Below are 8,813 nucleotides of genomic sequence, written 5' to 3' on the forward strand. Positions count from 1 at the left end.
AGCGTCAGGATTTGCATCTTCACTGAAGAGACACTCGCCTGATCGAACACACCAGATGCCCCGTGCACTCCAGCACTCGTGTCATTTTGCTGAATCGATAACCACAGTGTTTGTGACCTGAAAACATCTCGCTGAAACATGGGGCCCACGGAGAGAAAGGGGGGTTAATCGTCCATCCTGAAAACAAAACAGTGTGATGTCAGCGATACGACGGTGCAGAGTGAAGCTTCACCTCGTCGTTCGGTGCGATCAAATCAATAGGAGCTCCGGCGCCGACTGTGGCGAGAACACGGAGCTCATTTGTTACACCTGACTGACCCGTAGCACGGACTGATACATCTGGAGACTGAACTACTGCTTAGATATACACAGAAGCACACGGAGCGGAAAAATGGAAAACAACTAAATATATTCAGCAGCACAGAAATAAAGTGGACTTCTTGTGAGTTTGACTGGCAACAATTTCAAAGTACGGTACATAGAAATGTGAGTAGTTAATAAGGAACAATCTAGAAACGATCTGCTAATTAATCTGTCATTAATGAGTATTCAGGGGCTGTAGAGTAGAAAATGAGGAGTTGTTTTAGTGTGAAATAAAGGATAAGTAATGGTTAGTTAATCACGTGTTAACGAGGGATTTGTTAGTAACTACTTAGTGTGATATATCACTTTATAACTGGAGTAACTTGTGAAGGTGCACTGTGTATCAGAGCCAATCAGAGCAGACTGGGCTGTCAAGCTCCTAGTGGCCAAACTGTGTAATTACAACATGACATGATGCACTGGTTCCCAAAAAGACTTACGTTGTGAAATAAGCATCTGTAAAATACTGGATACTTGTTTTTTAACATCACAACCACTTCAAATTGACTCATTTAGCTATCATGACTTAAGTCACTCGGTCCAGTAATATTGGTAAAGTCTAGAAGAGCTGCAAGATGAAGTCATTTTATTTACGTCTCCAGTGTGCACGCTGTACGGGGCCCACAACGCAGGAGATCCTGGTAATTCCAAAGCCGGGAAGTCGAGCTGTTTTTGGCTTCAGATGGTTTCATCCAGCGCTGTGTCCAGATTTGGTGGTGATGTAACATTGAGGGAGAATTGAGGTTCTGCAGCAAATATGAAAAAATATGTTATTTGAACTTTAAAGCATGGAGAGATGTTGTAGCAGTGCATAAAACGAAAGTATGAACCTGGAAATTAGCATTACAAGGGACTGATGGAACAATCTGATAACTGCGAGATCATTCCTCACCTGTTCCTTAGTAACTACTGACTTTTTTTGTGTCCTGTATTGTAAAGTGCTCCTGTTAGACTGCAATAACAAGAGCAGTTTGACCAGCACACACACACACACACACACACACACACACACTAAGCCTCTACCTTAGTATGCATGGGGCTATAGGCCGATTAGCGCAGATACACTGTTGTTGTGCTTGAAGACGTGGGTTAATGGAATAATGCAATGTGGCGCACACTCCAGCCTGCCAGCCAGCATAATGCAAATATTTACCTTTCCACTTGAGCAGAGCAGGATGAGCCAAATATGCATCTCATTTACATCACAATACATCGTACAGGAGAGACAACATTTAGGCTGGGACACGAAGTGAAGGAGAAAAATAAGGTCACTTAATTTTCCACCCTGGAGGAAAATGGAATTGTTTGTTTTTTGTTTGTTTTTTTTTTTCCTTGTGTGAGGAGAAACTTGGCCGGGTACAGTGTCGAGCAGAACATATTGTCACAACATGCTGTGCTCCTAATCCTTTGCTCCTTTACAGAACATGATAAAAAAAAAAAAAAAAAAAAACTTTAAAAAAAGCATTTCATTCAGTCTCTCCGGCTGGTTTTCTCACTCTGGCGTATGAAATTATGTTTTTTTTTTTGTATCCAGTTCTGTGGCTTCAGGCAACAACAAATGGCTCCTAGTTTTGCCCGAGGCTGCGTTTATCAAATCGCTCATCTGCCTCTAGCTTTTCTATGTGAATGTAGTCGGCGGATATGTAGCGGTTTCATTACCTCCACGTATTTGTCATCCGTTTGATAGTGTACAGGTGAAACAAACGCACTTTTAATGAGCAAAACCTTAACGAGGAATTGAGGAAATTCCTTAAAAAAAGAAAAAAAAGATGACCATTAAGGTGAACGCCTTCGCTGAGGACGCCCCCTCTCTCACATCGCTTATTAATAGACCCCTCGCATTTTTTTGACACTCGCTGTCAAAGAAACCATTTGCACACTTAATGAAAGGGGAAGCTTTTTAACATTCTGCCAATTCTGCAGAAAGATGGCAGAGCGCAGCAACAGCACCACATTTCATTTTATTAATCCATCTCAAACTAGTGAGGAGGAGGAGGAGAAGCCACTCAGATATTTGGGACGACTAAAAAGTGAATTTCAAAACTGTAGGCGAAAAAAAAAAGGACATTTACCAAGTGATAAAATCAAAGAGGGGGAATCATATCTGCTGCAGCGGCGTCATCCCAGAACTTCATTCTGCTTTCATTTCATTTCCCCCCCTGCTGTAATCAAAGGTTGCATTTCAGGATGTTTCTGGGTTCGTCTGCGGCCGTAAAGATTCGATCAACAGGCGAGATTTTGTTCAGTCAACAAAAAGCGGTTCGATCAGGTGAGAAGTGTGAAAGGGGTTTGATGTGGCCTGATCTCCACAAGACTACAGCTTCTCTTCCTTCATTGATATGCTACACAGGTAAGCTGTTTTTTTGGACACGCTCCTTTCACCGTCACTTTAATTCAAATTATAAATGTAATTTAGGGTTATTAAACGACCTGCCGACCATGGCGAATGGAGAAAAAATCTGACGCGGCTTGAAGGATGAGAGGAAAACCTCGGAGCGGGATGTTTCCTTCTTTCTTCTCCATGTGACGGAGGTTTTATTTATTATACAGGGGTTATTCCAGCTTAACTACCTTTTCCCTCTTTTGTCCTCTTTCTCCTTTGGGTCTCCTCATTTTTTATTTTTTTTTCTCTCCCAGGGGTGAACTTCCAAGCCGGGAACACCATCGGAATCCGACGTGATGATCTCAGTGGGATTTGAGGGCTCGGAAGCCATTAGAGCAAAACTCACATTCAGCACAAAGTCGTCGGAGAAATGAAAATGAAACCCAGGGCCCACCGCTGTTCTGTCGCCACCTAAAGAGACCCGTCAAAGCCTGTTTCCTGTGTGCCTCGCCCCACCCTCCTCCTCCTCCTCCTCCTCAGAGCTCGAGGGAGTTCAGCCCGTCAAGCCTACAGTAGAGCGGATTGATCTCACTCGTCCTAAATTCAATCGGAGAGGCAAACAACAGCAACACCGCTAACAAGAGTCGTCCCTCCTCTGTTCATTTAGAAGGCAGCTCACGCCTCGTCTCAAACACCTCTCTTATGTGGAGAGGTGAAGTGTGTGTATGAAAGTGGGGGTCATACATTAGTAAGTATGCACACACACACACACACACATACACACACGGGCGTATGAATGCTTAAACACGTATGCCTGCGCACAAAACACACAAATGATCCGAGGATGAGTGGCAGGCCGATAAGGCAGAGGTGACACTCAGCTAGGCTTGTTAGCCGCACACACACACACACACACACACACACACACACACGCATGCAGTTTTGAAAGCGTGACTCTCCATCTCCATCCAAGAACATTAAGAGATTTCACCACAGCAGGGCCCGTCTCTCTCTCTCTCTCTCTCTCTCTCCGCCATGCACATAATCATTCCCCTCATCTCTCCCAGTCGCCGTATTTGTCAGCTCTGTTTTGCTGGCGAGTCTCGGAGACGGGTCCAAGCCGGGCTCATCTGTTCACATGATTATCTCAGCGAGGAGAGGAAAAAAAAAAAAATCTTCGCATCTCACCTTTATGTGTCCCACGCGCATGCACCGTAGGCTTCCGACCCCCCCCTCGCTTACCTGTGGTCCCACTGAGGACGTTAATAACTCTGCAGGATTCGTCTCTGCGGTCTGTGCAGAGCTCGTCCTTATGGCAGATCAAAAATCATCACTTCTCAGACTCTCTGTGAGGTTTGTGCCAGAGGGGATAAGAAACAGAATCGCATTGCTCAGTCCTCTCGCTCCTTACGCTCTGATTGTTCCTTCGGAGTATGGCGGTCTACAGCCGTCTCACAACTTTGTCATGTCAGGCTTTTTCTAAGCTTTTATACGACAACTTCCGACATGTTCTCACTCACAAGCTCGTCAAATACGGCAGCTTCAACCCATGACGCTCTCCCCGCCCCTCGAGTGTCTCCTTTGGATCTAAAGTGCTCTGCGGTCAAGTTGGCAAGAGTTCGTAACGTGCAACATCCAGTTTTGGACTTTTTGATGGTCGCAGTTTTTTAAGTTAAGGCACAAGAAAATGCTTCATACCTTCGATTACAACATCTATTGCAAGTACGTCATTTACCTGCGTTAACTTACTCACGTATCATTATTTAAAACCTAAACCTTCTTGAATTCTGATCACAAACGAGGCATTAACTCCGGTCCTTGGTGGGAAAGTGACTCAGACTTCAGGACACTGGAGCAGAAACTTTCGTGTCAAACTTACAAGTACACGTGATTGTTTATGAACATGTAGCCTCCCGGAGGGACGCCGATAAACACTTGAGCTAAATCAATCAATGCGCACTTACTTATAGATCAGATGTGGTGGAAATTCAAACAAGAGAGCTGATCAAAGCTTCTGAATAATGGAGAATGTGTAGAATAGCACAGCTCTTTGTAAGCCATCGTAACCTTGACGGTACTGCGCTCAAGCCTGGAAACATAAAGAAGAAAATACGTTTCTGCATTGTGGAAAGACACAAAACGACAGAACGGACGTTATAATTACAGCTTTTTACCAGAAACATATATTTGGATGTAACACTTTAGCAATCATATCACATGTTACCAGCCATCGTACATGAGCGGTCAGAGAGGAGAGTCGGTGCTTTTTGAGCAGGTAGGAGATCGTTCTGTCAAGGAAGCTTCAAGGACGCGAGGAACATCTGCAGAGGAATTTATAATCAAGTTCTCTTCTTCTCACAGAGCGCAAGTTTCCATTGTGAGGTATTCCGTCAAGCGGGATGCGGAGACCTTAATAAACTCAGATGAATGCAGACGGTATTAAATAAAACTGGATGTGGATGCGCTCTATTTTCCAGGACTTTTCATGTGTCTCTTTTGGCAATCTGGTGTTACAGTACATGCCAGCATCTATTATGAAAGCACAACCCCTTTTCTTCATTATTTTCTTTCAAGGCTTCAGAGAAACAATGAGCTTTTGAAGTGTAAAATATGAACCCGGCACATCTGCCGGTGTAGCGCGGCTTCATAAATAAGTTGTCAGAGAGACCAGATGCGTTTTTTTTTTTTTCCTCGCCGTGCACGGTGACACACAGTTGCACTGAACGAAAACGAAAAGCGCTTTTAATGCAACAGTGTCATATTCATGAGGCATTAGTACAGCATGAGAGCACTTTTTCACCATTGAAGTCGACTGCTTATAAATTCAGATCGTTCACTGACCAGTTCCTTTGTTTATGCCTCCAACCCTTCAATGACAATCAGCCCCGTTCATCAATATTCAACGATTTAGTGCTGACATAAGATCTGTGAGCGAAGTCTGACTCACTCTTTATGATTCAGAAAACAACACCAACCCTAATTAAACATTTCTCCTGAGACTTTACACCTCGTTGTGTTCGGTACCGCTTGGATTGAGTTACCGTTGTGCCACTGTTTACTGATCCGTCGTTTCTGCTGAAGAAAACCATTAAATACGGAAAAAACAAATCAGTCGGCTTTACAAGTTACTAGAACCAGTTCGTCACACGGATGTTTAACCATCATTCTGCAGAATTACGCAATTAAGGCTGTTTACATGTTCATGTGCTGAGAGGAAAAGTTTTTCTGTGCTCACCTTAAAATCGAGCTCAACATGCAGACCTACAAGATGTTTTCGGACATCTGGAAACGGTCCAAAACCCCACAGTACTGATGTGATCCAACCCACATACAGATGAAAATGCACTTTTCAGTGAAGCCGGGAGCATCTTGTGCTAACTAGCTAGCCCCGCCACTCCTGTGCTAGAGGTGTTAACACCAACACTTCCCAGCTAGTCCAGCTAGGTGCACGGCTAACTGAGCTAACAGTAGCTAAAGATGTAGGCCTATAAACAGAATATAGGTAGCAGCAGTTAGCAGCTACTCTGATTGATATGCTACTTGTTGAGAGTATGAATTCAACAGCTCTCCAGATCTTACGTATTGCACCTTTAAAAGGGAAAGATATACAACACAAAGGCTCGTAATTATCAGAGGAAATTTTAGATCTTACATGACGTGAACGGCCATTCAGTGAGAGAAAACATCTACACTTGAAACTATCTGCTCATGATTTGTTCAAAATCATAATTAAATGACTCACTGAGCAAGAAGCTTTAATTTAACAAGCTAATTGAAGGTTACTGACCTGTTGGAGGATGTTGCAGGATGTGCAAAATGAGAAGAGCATTCGCGTCTAACGATCCACTGTGAGTAATTAATGCACCAAACAGATGAGGCCCGTGCTTTATTTCAAATATATCCTGTAAAAAAAACCAACCTAAATCTAACGTGGTCTCATGCGAAGCCTTTGTCTGCACATCTGCTCTGTTACGTAAGATTTCAGCAGACTGAGGATGTGACAGGGACTGTCAAAGCACAACTCCTCTGCTGTCACCCACCCGCCCCCCCCTCCACAAAACAGCCGGCTGAGGAAACAAGCTGATCAGGACAGGAGACTTTGGGGTATTGGAACTCAGCCTGACAACCTCCCGGCGAGATTTGGCTCCGCTGTAGCACAGTCACCTCTATCTCCTCTCTCTTTTAGGGATAGTTATCTACTCGTCAGGAGGAGGACAGGACAGAGAGAGAGAGAGAGAGAGAGAGAGAGAGAGAAAGAGTATGAGAGAGAGAGAGCTGTAATACCTGTCTCCACCTTCAGGGACTCCTCACTTGATTAATGAAACAATTGACTCAGTGATTAACACCTGTGCATTGAGTTACTAAAAAAAGCCCAGGGAGACCTGAAATGGTGAGATATTGATTTCTTCTCTTCCCTCAGCGCAAACCTCCCCTCCTCCCCCCTTTTCTCCCTGTCCCCGACCCCACGACCATGAAGAAGAAATCTGAGCACAAAGCGGTCTTTCTAATGAATCACTCATCTGCATATTCACTGGGGTTACTTTGCATTTAATCACACTCTTGGTTAATACCAAGAATCATGGTGCTGTATTAGCACGCAAACTGTTTTGTATGCAGAAGGGGGGAAACTGAAACTGTCCACAAAACAGTGTTATGTTTGTAGTTTAATGACAACAGGGGGTGATAATTAATGAATAATGAGATGAGTTTTGAGCAACATTTTGGATGGAGCTGCCTCTTTGGACTTGTTCCTGCGTCTGGTTCGTTTTAATTATGATTGATTCCAGTTGCTGTCTGTGTTTGTCCACAGTAGTCGTGTTTTCATGGGCAAATGTTTCTTTGTAATTTGAAGTACTGAATTAGAAGATTGTCATGAAAACTGCAAAATTTGAACCAAACTAGAGGCAGATTTGAACCGTCTCTTCATCGCTACACACAGATCCGATGTTACCTTCCACAAACGAACAGAAACAGAATCCTTCCATCGTCTTTTCTGTCGTCTCTCACTGTTCAAAGTTCAACACTTTAAATTTCGACCTCTTTTTCTGCAGTTTTGATTGGATGATTGGCGCCACCTTCTGCTGAAATCTACTTTCTTTTATTCAGATTTGCCTTGAAAAATTGTGGTTCAAATTTGGTTAATGACAAGACTCCCTGACTTAAAGTATCCATGTCAATTAGGCTCTAAACTGTAAAGGTGCGTCTCACCGTGTTCGCCTGAAGGTAAACACCTGACCGCGGACCACTGCTGCAGTCTGGTTGATAAACAGGAGTGAAGATAAATTTACTTTATAATGCTAAAAGTTAAAAAAAAAAGCAGCATCAACGCTCTCCTCCCGTCTGTAAATGGTTCCCGATCAGAGCAGAATCCGACATGAATCTGATGTGACTCCAGGTGTTTGCTCTCCAGAGGTTCTGGCTCTATATCTAAATCTCTAGGCAGGTATGAGCAGGTGAGAAGATGCAGAACGCTCAACAGACGTCTTTAGTTTTATATTGTTTTGACAGACAGCCCGCTAGAAGTTTCTCAGTGAATGTTGTATTTGACAACCTGGGTGCCATTCAGACATTTTTGTCCATTACGACGATTAATTGTTGTAAAACAACAAGATCCAGTTTAACAAGGTAAACTGCTCCTTCTTCAGTCCAATGATGAGGGCAAACAGAAGGAGGAAGGGTGGGGGGGATGGTTGGAGGACAAAGGTGCTTACTGTTACCATTTACATTTGTCCGTCCCCGGAGCTAAGGTGGCATTATTCTGTCACATGTACAGATCAGAGGGGTCAAACGTTCCTATCTCTTTACACAGGATGCACCCCCACAACCCCCAGGAGTCACACAGACGACAGCCAGGACTCGTTAATTGGAATTCTGGACCCGAGGTGCTGCGGGTGGCTTTGAAAGGGAAAGTTAATGGCAAACTTTCAGTGTGAAAGTCAGTTGTTCTGCGCACCAGGACCTTGGCTGAAAATCCCACTGTAAGCCTCTCTTTGGTGGCGAAAGCGCTCCTTACGTAAGATAAAATGAGTCATAGGATGAAGATGAAATACGTGTGAGGGATTTATGTTACATTGTACTTCCGTGAATGTAAGAGAAAGGCCTGCTTTAATTGAGTGCATGTCCCATG

General features: G+C 43.8%; 1 long non-coding RNA gene across 1 annotated transcript; it reads right to left on the minus strand.

Annotated features, from left to right (window-relative positions):
- Positions 1-573: 573 nt before the first annotated feature.
- Positions 574-6,693, minus strand: LOC119007892. Its single transcript, XR_005071260.1, has 3 exons — positions 6,474-6,693; positions 4,651-4,775; positions 574-1,109 (listed from the first exon to the last, which is right to left on the minus strand). It is a non-coding gene; the product is annotated as an uncharacterized LOC119007892 (long non-coding RNA).
- Between the last annotated feature and the right edge of the window lie 2,120 nt (positions 6,694-8,813).

This window comes from Acanthopagrus latus, chromosome 18, assembly GCF_904848185.1.
Source record: "Acanthopagrus latus isolate v.2019 chromosome 18, fAcaLat1.1, whole genome shotgun sequence".
In the NCBI taxonomy this organism is placed as follows: domain Eukaryota; kingdom Metazoa; phylum Chordata; class Actinopteri; order Spariformes; family Sparidae; genus Acanthopagrus; species Acanthopagrus latus.